Raw genomic sequence first — 19,655 nt, forward strand, 5'->3', positions numbered from 1 at the left:
ATAAAACATTCATTGATCTCTAGTCCAGACTTACAGAGTTCAATTCCTATCTCCCTCCTTCAGCACAACATGTGAGATTAAGTTTTAATAAGAGGCTATCCAGAGACCAGAGACAAAACCTGGACCACATTTCCACATAGCTTGGATTGTGTTGCAAAATGGATAGTCTGAATTTCTTGGTTAGTTTGTCCAGTTGTTACATAAGAAACACATATTCCTTTTAATTAATTTTTAAAAAACTGGATTTTAGATATTTTGCATAATATAATATGTTACAAATACCCTTTTTGATATAACAAATACATATCTATTATTAAAGAAAGTATAATTAATTTCATTGGCATGAATTTAATTTTGTTTTCCAAATGGAAATATATTCCAAATAAATTTACATTTTTCAGTTTGATTTAGAAACTTGAAGACAGAATATCCTTTACTGCACAAGTTTCTTAGTTTTCATTTAAATCTATTAAGAAAAATAGGGGCAGGGAATGTTAGATTACAACCCTAACCCATGACTCCACGAGGTTGCACCTGACTTTTCTAGTGCTCCCTTGCTATGGAGCAGAAGGCTCCATTGTGCGAAAGCTAGAGATGCTTGTACGATCCAGTTCTCTACAGTTGCTATTGCTGTTGCTTTCCGCTATAGATGCCTAATTTACCCTGAGAGTGGTCCAGCTTTCGGCTGCTGGGCAGTGTGTCCAACCCCAGCGATCTACTACTCCCAGCATCAATTTCTTTGCTGTTGACCCCAGCTGCAGGGGTACATAATAGTGCACTGGCATAGACTTCCTTTCACAAGGCAGTTACTTCAGTATCACAGTCCAGTGGGGGAACAAAAGGAAGCAGATAGAGCTCTTTAAAAAGCTAGGGAGTTGTTGGCACTACCTGCTGAGTCTATTGAGAGGAACTCCCAGACCAAGTTGACCCTTCAAGGAAAGAGAGGAGATATCCCATGAAGCAATTGTACAAGCCTCTTAGTGGAACTTCACTCTTTAAGCGGATCACCTGGTGGTTGACATCACTTCCTTGCTTAAAAAAGCATTACCGTTTTCTGTGTTTTAACTTGGTTATCTTTTTGCAGACAGAACCCCCTGCTGAAATCTTCAGACATACGCTACTCACCCCAGTATACCCTCTGTGGCAGTGGGTAAATGGCAAATAAAAAGGTTCTCTCCATCAAGTCGATTGACGAGGGCAGGTGGCAGGGTACCCAATGATGCTTTTGCTCTCCAAGCTGCTTAATGTCTCCGAGATCAAACACAAAGATCATGGGAGGAACAGGTGATCAGCGGGCGACAATAGATGACTGTACTCGGTCCTGGATGAGTTGTGTGACTCAGACAAAATGGATGGCCCCATTTAAAATAACTTCAGAATTATCAAAGGAGGTCTCTGTAGTTACCGAATGTGCCTTCAGACTCGAATATTATTTTTCAGCCCTGCTGGTGCTACTATTGCAGGGTGAGAAAGAAATGTAAAAAGGGATTTCTCATCATTCAGGCTTCTTCTTCATATGCTTTTTCCAAAGACGAATACAAATTTTATACGAGGGTTTGGGAATGAGCCTGGGACAGTATAACCCCATCCACAGAAATTTCTGTGGGATACAAGAAAACAGGCACGCTGTGTGGCCCACAGGTTTTCACCAAGAAAAAAGTATATAATTTTGCTATTGCTCATTAGGGACATTGTGTCCTCCCCCACTAGAGAAAAGGTAATCATAAGAAAAGTTACATATTTTAGTTGTTATATTTATTGACCAAGTTTAATTTCCCAGACTGAAATTTTTTGTCAACTTCTTTTATTCTGTAATAGAAATACAAACTGCCCTCTACATATACATCAAACTTTTATAATGGCTAAAATGAAACCAAAATTTCTCCCAAAATTTTATATAACAAATATGTTTTGTTTTTTTAAGTATTGATGTTTTTAACTAATATCATAAAAACGTAAACAGTACCAAGGGGTATCACATGAAAAGTCTGTCTCCTTCCCACTTGAATCCCCAGTTTCCTCATTCTCTCTCTCTCAGAAATAACCACTATTCCTTATTTCAATGTATAGTTCCAGAGATCTGCATATTTACAAATATATACATATATATATATACACACATACACACATTTTTTCATTCTTTTTTCATGTTTTACGCAATTGAGGACCTACCATCTTTGCTGTCCTATACCTTGCTTTTTTCCATTTAACTATGCCTAAGAAATATTTACATAAAGGTACATATATGTTTACCTAATTTTCAATGGCTACATATCATTCCATAATATACGCACTTCAAAATTTACTTTTCCTATCCCCTATGGATTGACATTTAAAATGGTTTTCACTTTTTGCTATTATAATCCATGCAGCAACTAATTCTTACACAGATTTTTTTTCACGTATGTTCAAATGTATCTGTAAGATACATTTTTCAAACGAAAATTTGAATGAAAAACACTGCATTTTTGACAGATATTACTGAATTGCCTTCCCAATAGTTGGTACCAATCTAAATAACCACCAATAATATATATTCCCTATTTCCCCTATACTTGACAGCACGATGTATATTTACACTTAATTTATTTTACCCATTTGAAAATATTATTTTTAAACATGCTTTTCATTAATTATAAATGAAGCTGAGTTGGTTTCCATGCATTTAGACACCTTTTTTGTGAATTGCCATCTTTTTATCATTGATTTGAAATGCCACATACATATTAGGTTGAGCCATATGAACTTGCCATTTTCATAGGTCAGAATGGACTCACAATCAGCAATTTCATATAGTACAACCAGATAGACAAACAGACAGATAGATGGATGAATGCTACTTACCTCTATCAAAATTTAATTAATATGACTTAAAAATGCATAAAAAGGTACTTCTTTATTCTCCTTTTTCAGAAATATCGTCTCTGTTTGTCTATTTTATTTTTTATATGAACATATAAAGATGTCTTCTTTTTCCAAACAAATTAATATTGCCATTTAAAAAATTTGTACTAAATTATATTTTTAATTCAATTTAGAGATAATAGCTTTACACTATTGAATTTTTCTATCCTCTTCTTCTGGGATACAAAAATGCAATCTTGTAAAAATATCAAATCCTTTATGTCTCTCAGTCAGTAGACATTTAACATTTTTCTTTTATATAGGTCTTTTTTTTTAATTAATTTTATTTCTAGGTATTTTATAAATATCATGATCATTACAATGAGATTTTTTTTCTTCTATTATATTTTCTAGTTTTGGGTCTTTAGAGAAAAATGCTACTTTTGAATACTAACTTTATAATCTAATACACAATTTTTTTCTGTTAATAATTTTAGTTAATTTCATGAATTCTCAAATATATAATCATACCATTTGCATGTAATCATAATCTCTTACATTTTTATACTTCTTTTTCCTTCTTACATGTAATTGTATCTAGTACTTAGAAAATAATATTTTGTTCTTAAACAAATTTCTAGTTTCTGGTTTGAAATTATATATATATATATATATATATATATATATATATATATATATATATATATATATATATATATATATATATACATATATATATAGGGAAGAATCCCTTTATTTCTGTGAACATTTTACTAAGAGTTTTTATGCAATATGTCTGTTAAATTTCATCACATACTATTTTGGAATACCTTTGACAGACAGTGAAAGTATTATATGACTTTTCTCCTGTTATCTCTACTAACAGCAAATTTTACTAATAAATTCACTAAAACTGAACCATCCTTGCATTCCTGATGTAATTGCACTCGTTTTTCTTTCATGCACTGCTGAATTCCATTTACTAATGTAGTATTTTATTTCAGAATTTCATATTAATATTCATGTGAGATTTGTTTGTGGCTTTATGGTGCAATATTATCAGTGCAATAATGGCCTTAGAGAAAGTAAATTGGAAATTTTCCACCTCTCTCAATTCTCTGAATAACTTGGCAATATTTGAGCCATTTGACCTCTGAATATTAGCAAAATTTCCCTGTGAATTTTTCTGTATCTGGTGTTTTAGGGAAGAATAGTTCTTTGGCAAAATTTTTGATTTCTTCTAAAATATTTAATATGTTTTATTTTCTCTCAAATATTTTATTTTAATCATTCCTTCTATATAATTTTAGTGTATTTTATATTTTTCTCAGTTTTTCAATGAAACAGGCTATTGACAATATAATAGAATGACACAGTGAACATACTTTGAAGGACTTTTAAGGAAGAATTTAAGTCAATGATCAATTATCCATGAAACCTTTGTGTTTATCTGTGTGACCTCTCTAGTTCCTAAATATTAATGACCAACAGAATCAGGAGACAGAGAAAGTAGTTTTATGTGTTTATGTCTTGTATGTGTAACGTGGGTCTAAGGGGGCTTCTGACAACATTTCTACCAACAATGAGTTTCAATTCACTATTATATACTTGAATGAAATCTTAAAATCAGAATATAATACAAAATTATGAAAAATAAGTAATTTGCCCAAGTTCTTAAAGCTAATAAAAGGTTGAGCTAGGACTAGAGAGCATGCCTGAGAATTCTAAGACTATTTCCACTCTACTATATTCCTTTCTTTTCTCAAAAAGCATGAAGAATTGTAAGATGACTAATTTTAGCAGTGTAGCTTGTAGTTTAAGTGTATATAAGGGTTTTAAACAATTAATAATGATTCTTTAAATGAGAAAATACTGTCAGTAAGCCAGGAGAATTTTTTTTTAATTTCTCTTCAACATATCTATCAGCATAGTAACTACATTTAAAAAATAATTCATGTAAATTATAGTTAAGATAAGATTTGTCATGCATTATTCTGGTCTCTCTGATATGCAAAGAAATGCTTATTAACAACCAAAGGAGTAATGTTTTAAACTAGAAAAATTATTAAAAGACAATGTCATTTTGAGCTCTGCTGTTCATTTAAGGGAAATATTTGTGAGAATTGTGAGTGTTTCTGGTAGGTTCATGGGAAAGGTAAGAACTGTCCTTAAACACAATAGACATTGGTGAAAATAGATGTTTGGAATAGATATTTGGAATTTGGAGACATTTTTTTTCAGTTTCAAAGCCACATAGGTGTGTGCATAGATGCCAAAATGACATTTAAATGGTATAGTGATAAAAAGAGAATTTTTCTCTTAAATCCTTTAGAATTTTCATTTGTCTGATTATGTTCAATTAAATGGGATATGAGACTGTGTACCTGAACAGAAGTAGAGTCGTTGTATGCATTCTGACAACTAGAACCATTTCCTTTTTTAGCCATTATCACCAATATGAATGGTTGGAATCAGGTTAGGTACATTAAGACACATATGCTTGGGACTTTACAGGTACCGAAAGCCCAGAATTCCATGAGAGTTGGGCAGTGAGCCACCCAAGACTGACATAACCTGATATATTCATAAAAAATATTTTATAAGCCAACTTTCATCAACAACTTCCCTGGTAACTACCTACATCTTATGGTGGCTAGGAAGTTGGGGAGAGGAGAAAAGATGGAAAAAATTAACTCAAGGAGATCTTGATTCTATATTTTCCAAACCTTCAGTCCTTTCAATATTCTAAATATACCATAGCTAGATGTTGCAATGTCCCATACCAAACATCAGAAATCAGAATGATCAGAATGAGCCTCATAGGAGAAATAAACCTTCACTTTCTTCCTTTCACCTATATTCATCTAGAATTGAAGCAGGAGAACATTACCAAGGACATTCTTATTTTGTTAGCTATGAATGAAGAATATAAAGGACTGGCAATTATAAAATTTTTGCTTTAGGAAACTTCAGTCAATAGAGGAAGACATACTTGAAATTTTTGTCTGCTGGTTTGTGTTATTAACCACTTTTTAATTAATATAAATTCCTGTCTGAATATTACTATTCCTCAACAGTATGAATTTGACTGTGTCAAACTTGGTTATTATATAACAAACAATGAAATTAATCTTACCATGATTTTGCACTAAATCTTGGTGGAAGAGAAAGGTCATAAAACATGAGTGACTACAAAAGTCACTGCATCCTTCCAGGCCTCAGTCTCCTCACCTGTGAAAAGAAACTGGTGGCCAGATTAACTTGAAGATGCAAAACTTCCAGTTGCTAAACTGCTCCAGTTGCTAAGCAACTCTGGAGTTTGCTTCTTTTTTTTTTTAACAACTTTATTGGAGTATAATTTCTTTAGAATGGTGTGTTAGTTTCTGCTTTATAGCAAAGTGAATCAGCTATACACATACATATATCCCCATATCTCCTCCCTCTTGTGTCTCCCTCCCACCCTCCCTATCCCACCCCTCTAGGTGGACCCAAAGCACCGAGCTGATCTCCCTGTGTTATGCAGCTGCTTCCCACTATGGAGGTCGCTTCTTTACTTATATCTCTTCTAAAGTTGGGAATCTTTCCATGAAATGTAAGTTTCAGTTAGGAAGAAGGAAAGGAGGAGCAGTCTTCCAAGATAAATAAATCATTCTTAAATGATCAGTGAATATAGAGGCATCCAGCACTACATAATGAAGCAAGAATATCCATTATTTTGAGCATAGTCTCAAATATTCACCAATAGTTTCAGAGACTTATTCCCTGATAATAGAAAGTCATCTCCTTCCATTGAATTTACCTCTTTTATTATGAGGCAGAGACTGAGCCTACATTTCAACATCGATAAGCATAAGTTTAGAGATTTCTCTTTACTTTCTCTCTAAATGTCCAGATGTAAATGTGTGTGGTAGGAAAAAACTATTTTTACCTTGATAGCTTCCATTTCTAAATATTAAACATCCTCCCCATGACAAAATTTAAAACCAAACATTAATTATAGATTGACTCTAATGACAGGATATTAACTAGAAGAGTCCACTCACAGGGCAAAAGAGCATAATTCTATATTATAATATTTAGAATTGTGAATGCACTCAGTATTTGTCCTGTGGCGTTAACTGTTATCCATGAACCAGTTAGACAGTGAATGCTAATTGTAAGAAATGCAAAAAAGAGGTCAATATTGACGATGCTGAGGGAGCTATAAATATAAAATATAATTTCTGTACTCCCCACTGGGAGCTATAAGTAAAGCTGAGTACAAGGGACAGATATCTTGTGTGGGAACATCAGCACAGCAGCAGGTTATGTGGGAAGACAAAGTCACAGGATTTTATGGTTCTTAATTGTTCCAGCCCTCAATTATATTTATCTGTAAGTTGGCCATGAGTGATGAGAGCCAACGTTTTATTGGGAGCATTGAAAGGCACCTTGCCTAACACCTGGGCCACAATGCACTGGAAATCACCAGGACACTATGGCAGGAAGGCAAATGCTGGTGGCCCCAAAACTATTGCCGATTGCTGAGCTAAAAGTGTTGTTTGAATCATGTTTCTATGACTTCATCTAGCAAGATGGAAAACAGCTCATGTTTTGACAACTGTCGGATGTTCATACATCCGACAGTTATGAGGAAATTCTGAGGAAAAGTTTGCTATGGAAACTGTCAGGAAAATATGGCTAAGTGGCATCAAATTGCAGAAAGTACTTTACAGTAATTAGAAGTGTTTATGAACTAGGTACATGGTGAGGGCCATGTACAAAAAAACAAGGAGTATAAATATTCTGATTAAATTTCCATGGCAGGAGAGACAAGAGACTATGGTAGAGGCTGTTTTGGAAGAGGAGGTCTTATACATGCTTAAAGTGCTATATGTCAATTATATCTCAAAACTGGAAGAAAAAATAAAATAAAATAAAAATGCTCTTTGGTACCATAAAGTGTATATATTTTTTAAATGGTAAGACTACTTCCACTTTCTTTTTTCCTAATGGGAGTTGTAATCATATTTTGTCTAGAAAACCATATTTAAAGCCCATAGAGGAGTGAAGAGTGTGTTTTTAATGCAAAATAGCATTCTAGAACATTTGGCTTATATGGTGACCTGGAGCTGCTCATTGAACTACAGTCCATATTTATGCCTTGCACAGAGTGGCAAATGTGGTAACTGGATTAGGACTCTGGCGACAGGAATCTGGGTTTGCCACCATGAACTGAGTGATCCTGGGCAGTTTATTAAATCTTGAGACACAGTTCTCATTACCTAAAGAATGAGCACAGTCATTTCTGCACCACTTACTCCACAGGTCAGTGGGGACAATAATGGAAGATAATTGCTATTGCAGTGTTTTGATTAAAATATGACAATAAGTAGAATTCTAATACTTTGTTCATTTATTTGAAAAATATTTTACTAAACACCTAAGGCATGGTGGGCACTATTTTAGGTGCAAGAAATTCAGTGGTTAATCCAATAGTACTTGCCCTTATGATCTTACATCTTGATGGAGGAGTCAAATGTAAATAAACTTAGAATATCAGGTAGTGATAAATGCTAAGAAAACTAATGAAGCAGGGGGAGAAAATAGACAGTGATTGTATTTGAGTGCAGAAACACTTCTGAACAAGTTACCAGTGAAGACTTTTCTGATGAAGTGATATTTGAGTAGAGATCTTAATTGCTTGAGAGGTGAGCCTTGTGAAAATCTGGGGCATGAACATTAATGATTAAAGGAGCAGGTACAAAAAACTGGGGTATGAACATATTTGGAGTGTTTGAGCAATAACAAGAAGACCAGTGAAGCTAGAGCAGAGAGAGAAGAAGAGTAATGGACAATGGAAAGGCAACCAGGGCAAATCATGTATGACTAATCATAATGATTTAGGATGTTATTTCAAGTGCGATGGAAAACTATCGGAATGTTGTGAGCAATAGAGGCTATGCACTGATATCTTCTTTCAAAGGATTATTTTGGCTTCCAGGTAAGAATAAAAATGGAGGCTTCTGCAGTAGTCTGGTTCACAGATGACGGTGGCTTGGACTAACGTAGGTGCAGTAAAGGTAATAGATTCAGAATGTGTTTTAAAGGTAGAGCCTAATGAGTTGTGAAAGAAATCCTTTATCTTAATGGAGTAGACCTTTGAGCACTGCTGTGACTGCTCCCTGGATAAAGGGTATTGAGCCTTTATATTTCTGGGCTCCTCTAACCTAGTAGATCCATGAATCCATGGATTCACAATCCATGAAGGTTGTTTTAAACTAAACTTACAGTATCTCTGAGAGGAACTGGGGAGGTAATGGACAGCTACATCTACTCATTTGTCTACCCTTTACATGATTCGTTTGCCGGTTGGTAATAAACCAAAATGAAAGCAACTTCCAATGCAATAGAAAATATATTTTCTTGGTGGAAAATTAAAAAAAACAAGGAAATTAGTTGAGAGTAAGGTGCTGGAGAGCTGGTTTTGAATATTTAAAGTGAGGGGAGGTGTAAAATAGTTATATTGAAGAGAGGAAAAGTAAATTGACTAAGGAAATGTAGTGAGACTAATAAGCATGATAATGACCCACTTGAAATTAGTGGTGATTATTTAACATTAGACTAGTTAGCATGGCGGTGTATTTTTCATATCCATGTACGGCTGCTTGTAATCAGGAGCACAGAGGTTAGAGCGCTGGAGGTAACCACCTTCGGATTCTGCCAGGAAGTATGATGCAGGAGAAAGGGAGCTGAAGAGACATGGAATATAAGTTGGGTAAGAGACACAAGAGGATGGATACTGTAAAAGTGGTTAGGTCAATAGATGGAAGGACTATTAAAGTACGCAGACTGAAGAGAATACTCTAGAAAGATAGAAGGTGTTCAGAGATGGAATCTTTGAAATTGGTAGTGTCATTATCAGTAATTAACCAGGTTTGGGGTATGGTCCTGGGCATGAGTGGCTACACAGACTCAGTAGCTTAAATAGGAAAGACATTCAAGTATTTTTGGCTGATGATTGAGTCTAATAGGGGCTTCTAAATCAACTTTGAGACTCTGAATTCTTTGTAGAGCATTTTTATTTGTATTTTTGGTCCTCTTATCAACCTTGTGTTAAGTTTGAAGTGTTTAGGATATTTTCTTTGAGAAGACAGGATAACAGGGAAAATTCTCTTCCTGTAAAGCTCATAGAAAATATAGATTATTTGGGATCTTTCTGAGACTTAAACCCTCAAGTGTGAAAGCACTGTTTATTAGAGATCAAAATTTCATGCTCTAAGATGAAGTATTACTTGAAGACTTTGATTCATTTATTTCCTCATCCTCTTTTCCATCCTCTTCTTTTTTCTCTTTCTCTTGCCCTCTCTCCTTTTTGCTTCCAGATAGACAGAGAAATAGATAGATATGTCAATAAATTGGAAGGTAGATAAATAGGTAAATAAAATATCTTTGCAATAGATCTTAATTTACCCTTTTGCATTCAAATTTACCTGAAATATACTGAGAATCAAATTATATCACTGCTGGATAGCAGCAGCTTTTTAGCATCAGAAGGGATAATACAGCCATGAAACAAATATTATACATTTCAAAGACTTATGAAACATCAGGCTGTGTGTCCATAACTCCCAGAAAATTAAGAAATACACACGGAAAACAGAATCTAAAATAATAAGCCACCCTGTGTTACAGATAAAGACAAATTAACATAGTAGGTATGACTATATAGTAAATGATTTAATATTTTTTAACCAAACACATCAGAACTTATATTTCAACTTTGAGAGTTTCCCCCTTCAGAGTAGCCACCTGAATAGGTTATATATATTATATATTTATTCCAGGAATGAGTTTAGCAAAGATATAGACTGGTTTAGTTGCAAGTATTATAGACCAACTCTGAGAGCAGTTCTCAAAGAAAGATGACTAATGTTTTGAGCTATGGCCCCACCATTGTACTAAATTCCTGACCCTCTAAAGTGACCATTTTGCAGTAGAGAACTCTCCTTTGGGGCTTTTGCCTCCTGACCCAAAGGAGAGAAAAAAGTAGGGATATCTGATAGTAAGCATTCAGTTTCCCTAGTTCACAGTCCCACAGTCTATTGAGTTACAGTTAAAAAACATTTTATTCTTCAACAAAATTAAAATAGTTAATACCAGAATGAGGCCATGGTTGGATTCCTGGGGAAGCACCTGCAGCCTGCCTTGTGAAATGCCAAGAGGAGCAGAGAGAGGCAGCTTCAGCAGAGGTCCTTTCTCCCATAGAATTAATTCATTGCAAGAATATCTCCCCCAGGTCATGGCTGGTTCAATCCACACTGTTCTTGAAAACACAGAGGCTCAAATGACAGCCACCTTAGTCACCTGGCTGACTGAGGATTCATTAGTGATCAAAACTTGTGCTGTGGGAATCCTGATGTTATTTTTAACATCCCAAGCTCCTTTTCCTGTGATTCTCAGTAAAAGCATTATCCAGAATGTTGTTAGACGTTGATTTGAAAAAATTTGGCCTCTGGAACATCAGGTGTTCCTGCTCTTTGCTCTCCTGTGGGTCAAGAACAAATCCTCTCTCACAACCCCTCTCATGTCCAATTTCTCTCTGGTGGGTAAGGCTATTTTCCTCCTCAGCTTCTCTGCTCCCATCATGCTGCTCTTTGAAAGAAATCAAAGTATTCCAGTGTATCATGCCTACCTAAAGAGTGGCAATCCTGTTGTTAATATAAAATGATATACACTCTGGTGAAGAGACTTTTATTTTCAAAGATCTATCTACTACATTATTTTATTTCCATCTCCCTGAAAACAAAAGATTCAATTTTTATATAATTGGGAATAGTTTAATGCTCTTGGGGAAGGTTATTTTCCTAGTTATAATGTCTGTTCATTTTTATGTAGGTAATAGGGGGATTTCAATGACATTGGCATTGATGACAACCTTGTCAAGAATAAGAAGGAAGGCCTGGGTTTGTCATATATGACCTTTATTATGTTGAGGTATGTTCCCTCTATGCCCACTTTCTGGAGAGTTTTTATCATAAATCGGTGTTGAAATTTATCAAAACATTTTTCTGCATCTATTGTGATGATCATATGGTTTTTATTCTTCAATTTGTTAATGTAGTGTGTTACACTGATTGATTTGCAGATATTGAAAAATCCCTGCATCCTTGGGAAAAATCCCATTTGAACATGGTGTATGATCCTTTTAATGTATTATTGGATTTGGTTTGCTAGTATTTTGCTGAGGATTTTTGCATCTATGTTCATCAGTGATATTGGCCTGTAATTTTCTTTTTTTGTGGTATCTTTGTCTGGTTTTGGTATCAGGGTGATGGTGACCTCGTAGAATGAGTTCAGAAGTGTTCCTTAGTCTGCAATTTTTTGGAATAGTTTCAGAAGGAATATTCTCTAAACATTTGATAGAATTCACCTGTGAAGCCATCTGGTCCTGGACTTTTGTTTGCTGGAAGTTTTGTAATCATAGATTCAATTTCAGTACTTGTGATTGGTCTGTTCATATTTTCTATTTCTTCCTGGTTGAGTCTTGGGAGATTGTACCTTTCTAAGAATTTGTCCATTTCATCCAGGTTGTCCATTTTATTGGCATACAGTTGCTCATAGTAGTTTCTTATGATCCTTTGTATTTCTGTGGTGTCAGTTGTAACATGTCCTTTTTCATTTCTAATTTTATTGATTGAGCACTCTTCCTTTTTTTCTTGATGAGTCTGGCTAAAAGTTTATTAATTTTTTTTTATCATTTCAAAGAACCAGCTTTTAGTTTCATTAATCTTTTCTCTTTTCTTCATTTCTATTTATTTTTGCTCTGTTCCTTATGATTTCTTTCCTTCAACTAACTTTAGGTTTTCTTTGTTCTTCTTTCTCTAGTTGCTTTAGGTATAAGTTTAGGTTGTTTATTTGAGAGTTTCCTTGTTTCCTGAGGTAAACTTGTATTGCTATAAGCTTCCATCTTAAAACTGCTTTTTCTGTGTCCAGTAGGTTTTGGATTATCATATTTTTATTTTCTTTTATCTCTAGGTATTTTTTGATTTCCTCTTTGATTTCTTCAGTGATACATTGGTTTTTTAATAGCATATTTTTTAGCCTCCACATGTTTGTTTTTTCTGAAGGGTTTTTTTTTTTGTAGTTGATTTTTTATAGCATTGTGGTTGGAAAAGATGCTTGATATAATTCAATTTTCTTAAATTTACCAAGGCTTGCTCTACGGCCCAGCATGTCATCTATCCTGGAGAATTTTCTTTGTGCACTTGAAAAGAATGTGTATTCTGCTCTCTCTATATAATTTAAGTTCATCTGGTCTAATGTGTCATTTAGAGCCTGTGTTTCCTTATTGATTTTCTGTCTGGATGATCTGTTCATTGATGTAAGTGGGGGTGTTAAAGTCCCAACTATTATTCTGTTACTGCTGATTTCTCCTTTTATGTCTGTCAACATTTGCTTTACATATTGAGGGGCTCCTATGTTGGGTGCATATATATTTACAATTGTTATATCTTTTTTCTTGGATTGATCCTTTGATCATTATGTAATGCCTTTTTTTGTCTCTTATAACAGTCTTTATTTTAAAGTCTATTTTGCCTGATATGAGTATTGCTACTTCTGCTTTTTTGGATTTCCATTTGCATGGAACAACTTTTTCCATCCCCTCACTTTCAGTCTGTATATGTCTCTAGACCAGAGGTGGGACTCTTGTAGACAGCATATATACAGGTCTTGTTTTTGTATCCATTTAGCCATCTATGTCTTTTGGTTGGAGCATTTAAAGAAGGAAAAATATACCATGGTCTTGGATTGGAAGAATCAATATTATTAAAATGACTAGACTATCCATGGCAATCTACAGGTTCAATGCAATCCTTAGCAAATAACCAATGGCATTTTGCACAGAACTAGACCAAATAAATCTAAAATTTGTATGAAAAACCCTAAACAGCCAAACCAATCTTGAGAAAGAAAAACAAAGCTGGAGGAATCAGGTGCCCTGACTTCGGACTATACTACAAAGCTTCTGTAACCAGAACAGTATGGTAGTGGCACAAAAACAGATATATAGATCAATGGAACAGGATAGAAAGCCCAGAAATAAACCCACACACCTATGGTCAATTAAACTATGACAAAGGATGCAAGACTATACAATGACAAAGAGAGTCTCTTCAATAAGTAGTGCTGGGAAAACTGGACAGCTACATGTAAAAGAATGAAATTAAAATATTCTCTAACATGATATACAAAATAAAACTCAAAATGGGTTAAAGATATAAATGTAAGGCCAGATCCTATAAAACTCCTAGAGGAAAACATAGGCAGAACACACTTTGACATAAATCACAGCAATATCTTTTTAGATCCATCTCCTAGAATAATGGAAGTAAAAACAAAAATAAACAAATAGGACCTAATTAAAAGCCATTGCACAGCAAAGGAAGTCATAAAGAAAAAAAAAACACAAAAAGACAAATTACAGAGTCTGAGAAAATAAGGGATTAATTTCCAAAATATACAAATAGCTCATACAGCTCAATATCAAAAAAAAACAAACAACCCAATCAAACTGGGTAGAAGACCTAAATAGACATTTCTCCAAAGAAGACACATACAGATGGCCAAAAAGCACATGACAAGGTACTCAACAATGCTAATTATTAGAGAAGTGCAGATCAAAACTATAGTGAAATATCACCACACTCCAGTCAGAATAGCCATCATCAAAAATTCTACAGGCAATAAATGCTAGAGAAGGTGTGGAGAAAAAGGAACCCTCCTACACTGTTGGTGGGAATGTAAATTGGTGCAGCCACTATGGAAAAAATATGGAGGTTCTTTAAAAAACTAAAAATAGAGATACCATATGATCCAGCAAACCCACTCCTGGGCATATATCTGAAGAAAACCATACTTCAAAAAGATACATGCAGAGACCTTCAAGATGGCGGAAGAGTAAGATATGGAGATCACTATCCTCCCCACAAACACATCAGAAATACATCTACATGTGGAACAACTCCTACAGAACATCTACTGAATGCAGGCAGAGGACCTCAGACTTCCCCAAAGGCAAGAAACTCCCCATGTACCTGGGTAGGGTAAAAGAAAAAAGAAAAAATAGAAAAGAATAGGGACGGGACATGCACCTCTGGGAGGGAGCTGTAAAGGAGGAAAAGTTTCCACACACTAGGAAGCCCCTTCACTGGTGAAGATGGTGGGTGGCGCGGGGCAAGCTTTGGAGCCACAGAGAAGAGCACAGCAACAGCGGTGCAGAGGAAAAAGCGGGGAGATTCCTGCACAGAGGATTGGTGCCAACCAGCACTCATCAGCCTGAGAGGCTTGTCTGCTCACCCGCTGGGGATGGTGGGGATTGGGAGCTGAGGCTCAGGCTTTGGAGGTCAGATCCCAGGGAAAGGACTGTGGTTGGCTGCATGAACAGAGCCTGAAGGGGGTTACTGCACCACAGCTAGCTGGGAGGGAGTCCAGCAAAAAGTCTGGAACTGCCTAAGAGGCAAGAGACCATTGTTTTGGGTAGTGTGAGAGGAGGGGATTCAGAGTACCGCCTAAACTAGCTCCAGAGATGGGCGTGAGTCGTGGCTATCAGCGTGGACACCAGAGACGGGCATGAAACACTAAGGCTGCTGCTGCAGCCACAAAGAAGCCTATGTGCAAGCACAGGTAACTATCCAAACCTCCCTTCCTGTGCAACCCACCACTGCCAGGCTCCCGTGATCCAGGGACAACTTCCCCGGGAGAACACATGATGTACCTCAGGCTGCTGCAATATCACACCGGCCTCTGCCACTGCAGGCTCATCCTGCATTCCGTACCCCTCTCTCCCTCTGGCCTGAGTGAGCCAGAACCCCCTAATCAGCTTCCTCTTTAACCCTGTCCTGTCTGAGTGAAGAACAGATGCCCTCAGGTGACCTACACACAGAGGCAGGGCCAAATTCAAAGCTGAACACCAGGAGCTGGGTGAACAAAGAAGAGAAATGAAAATTTCCCTGTGCAGCCTCAGGAGCAGAAGATTAAATCTCCACAATCAACTTGATGTTCCCTGCATGTGTGGAATACCTAAATAGACAACGAATCATCCCAAAATTGAGGTGGTGGACTGTGGGAACAACAGTAGACTTGGGGTTTACTTTCTGCATCTAATTTGTTTCTGGTTTTATGTTTATCTTAGTTTAGTATTTAGAGCTTACTATCATTGGTAGATTATTTATTTGATTGCTCTCTTCCTTTTTTAAAAAAAATATAGATATACATATTTGTTCCTTTTTTTTATTGTTGAAATTTATTTTATTTATTTATTTATTTATAGCTGCATTGGGTCTTTGTTGCTATGCTAGTTGCAGCAAGTGGGGGCTACTCTTCATCGTGGTGCACAGGCTTCTCATTGCAGTGGCTTCTCATTGTGGAGCATGAGCTCTAGGTGTGTGGGCTTCAGTAGTTGTAGCACGTGGGCTCAGCAGTTATGGCTTGTGGGCTCTACAGAGCAGGCTCAGTAGTTGTGGTGCACAGGCTTAGTTGCTCTGCGGCATGTGAGATCTTTCTGAACCAGGGCTCGAACCCATGTCCCCTGCATTGGCAGGCGGATTCTTAACCACTGTGCCACTAGGGAAGTCCCCCTTTTTCTCTTTTTCTGATTGTATATGTATATGCTTCTTTGTGTGATTTTGTCCATATAGCTTTGCTTTTACCATTTGTCATAGGGTTCTGTCTGTCTGTTTTGGGGGGTTTCTTTTAGGATAGATTTTAGTGTTTGCTATCATTGGTGGATTTGTTTTTTGGTGTGGTTGCTCTCTTCTTTCTTTCTTTCTTTCTTTCTTTCTTTCTTTTTTTCTTTTTAAAACTTAAGTTTTAATCCTTTCTTATATTTAATAATTTTTTATTTTATTTTTTTCTTTCCATCTTCCTTTCTTTGTTTCTTTCTTTCCTTCTCCCTTTTCTTCAGAGCTGTGTGGCTGACAGGGTCTTAGTGCTCTGACTAAGTGTCAGGACTGTGCCTCTGAGGTGGGAGAGTCGAGTTCAGGACACTCCCAGAGACCTCCCAGCTCCACGTAATATCAAATGGTGAAAGCTCTTCCAGAGATTTCCATCTCAACACTAAGACCCAGCTCTGCTCAAAGATCAGCAAGCTACAGTGCTGGACACCCTATGCCAAACAACTAGAAAGACAAGAACACAACCCCACCCAGTAGCAGAGAGGCTGCCTAAAATCATAGTCAGGTGACAGACACCCCCGAAACACACTACCAGATGCGGACCTACCCAGCAGAAAGACAAGATCCAACTTCATCCACAAGAACACAGGCACGAGTCCCTTCCAGCAGGAAGCCAACACAAGTCACTGAACAAACCTTAGCTACTGGGGGCAGACACCAAAAACAATGGGAACTTCAAACCTGCAGTCTGCAAAAAGGAGACCCCAAACACAGTAAGTTAAGCAAAATGAGAAGACAGAGAAATACACAGCAGATGAAGGAGCCAGGTAAAAAACCAGCAGAACAAACAAATGAAGAGGAAATAGGCAGTATACCTGAAAAAGAATTCAGAGTAATGATAGTAAAGATGATCCAAAATTTTGGAAATAGAATGGAGAAAATACAAGAAATGTTTAACAAGGACCCAGAAGAACTAAAGAGCAAACAAAGAATAATGAACAGAACAATAAATGAAATAAAAAATTCTCTAGAAGGAATCAATAGCAGAATAACTGAGACAGAAGAACGGATAAGTGACCTGGAAGATAAAACAGTGGAAATAATTACTGCAGAGCAGAATAAAGAGGAAAGAATGAAAAGAATTGAGGACACTCTCAGAGACCTCTGGGACAACACTAAATGTACCAACATTTGAATTACAGGGGTCCCAGAAGAAGAAGAGAAAAAGAAAGGGACTGAGAAAATATTTGAAGAGAGTATAGTTGAAAACTTCCCTAATATAGGAAAGGAAATATTCAATCAAGTCCAGGAAGCGCAGAGAGTCCCAAACAGGATAAATGCAAAGAGAAACATGCAAAGACACATATTAATCAAACTATCAACAATTAAATACAAAAAAAAATATTAAAAGCAGCAAGGGAAAAACAACAAATAACATAAAAGGGAATTCTCATAAGGTTAGCAGCAGGACTTTCAGCAGAAACTCTGCAAGCCAGAAGGGAGTGGCAGAACATATTTAAAGAGATGAAAGGGAAAAACCTACAACCAAGATTACTCTACCCAGCAAGGATCTCATTCAGATTTGACATAGAAATTAAAACCTTTACAGACAAGCAAAAGCTAAGAGAATACAGCACCACCAAACCAGCTTTACACCAAATGCTAAAGGAACTTCTCTAGGCAGGAAACACAAGAGAAGGAAAAAACCTACAATAACAAACCCAAAACAATTAAGAAAATGGTAATAGGAACATACATATCGATAACTACCCTAAATGTAAATGGATTCAATGCTCCAACCAGGGCTTCCACTGTGGTGCAGTGGTTAAGAATCCCCCTGCCAATGCAGAGGACATGGGTTGGAGCCCTGGTCCAGGAAGATCCCACATGCCACAGAGCAACTAAGCCTGGGTACCACAACTACTGAGCCTGTACTCTAGAGCCCATGAACCATAACTACTGAGCCCATATGCCTAGAGCCTGTTCTCTGCAACAAGAGAAGCCACTGCAATGAGAAGCCCGCACACAGCAATGAAGCGTAGTCCTCACTCACTGCAACTAGAGAAAACCATGCTCAGCAACAAAGAACCAAAGCAGCCAAAAGTGCATAAATAAAATAAATATATTTTTAAATGCTCCAACCAAAAGACATAGACTGGCCAAATGGATACAAAAACAAGACCCGTATATATGCCATTGACAAGAGACACACTTCAAACCTAGGGACACATACAGACTGAAAGTGAGGGGATGGAAAAAGATATTCCATGCAAATGGAAATTAAGAGAAAGCAGGAGTACCAATTCTCATATCAGACAAAACTGACTTTAAAATAAAGACTATTGCAAGAGACAAAGAAGGACATTACATAATTATCAAGGGATCAATCCAAAAAGAGGATATAACAGTTGTAAATATTTATGCTCCCAACATAGGAGCACCTAAATACATAAGGCAAATGCTAACAGTCATAAAATGAGAAATTGACGGTAACACAATCATAGTAGGGGAATTTAACTCCCTACTCTCACCAATGGACAGATCAACCAAAATGAAAATAAATAGGGAAACACAAGCATTAAATGATATGTTAAACAAGATGGACTTAATTGATATTTATAGGACATTCCATCCAAAAACAACAGAATACACTTTATTCTCAAGTGCTCATGGAATGTTCTCCAGGATAGATCATATCCTGGGTCACAAATCAAGCCTTGGTAAATTTAAGAAAATGGAAATCATATCAAGCATATTTTCCAATCACAATGCTATAAGACTAGATATCAACTACAGGAAAAAAATCTGTAAAAAATACAAACACATGGAGGCTAAACAATACACTACTAAATAACAAAGAGATCACTGAAGAAATCAAAGAGAAAATCAAAAAATACCTAGAAGCAGATGACAGTGAAAACACGACAACCCAAAAACAATGGGATGCAGAAAAAGCAGTTCTAAGAGGGTAGTTTATAACAATAGAATCCTACCTCAAGAAACAAGAAACGTCTCAAATAGACAACATAACCTTATACCTAAAGCAATTAGAGAAAGAAGAACAAGAAAACCCCAAAGTTAGCAGAAGGAAAGAAATCACAAAGTTCAGATCACAAATAAATGAAAAAGAAATTAAGGAAATGATAACAAAGATTA

This window comes from Delphinus delphis, chromosome 7 (assembly GCF_949987515.2).
Source record: "Delphinus delphis chromosome 7, mDelDel1.2, whole genome shotgun sequence".
NCBI lineage: Eukaryota > Metazoa > Chordata > Mammalia > Artiodactyla > Delphinidae > Delphinus > Delphinus delphis.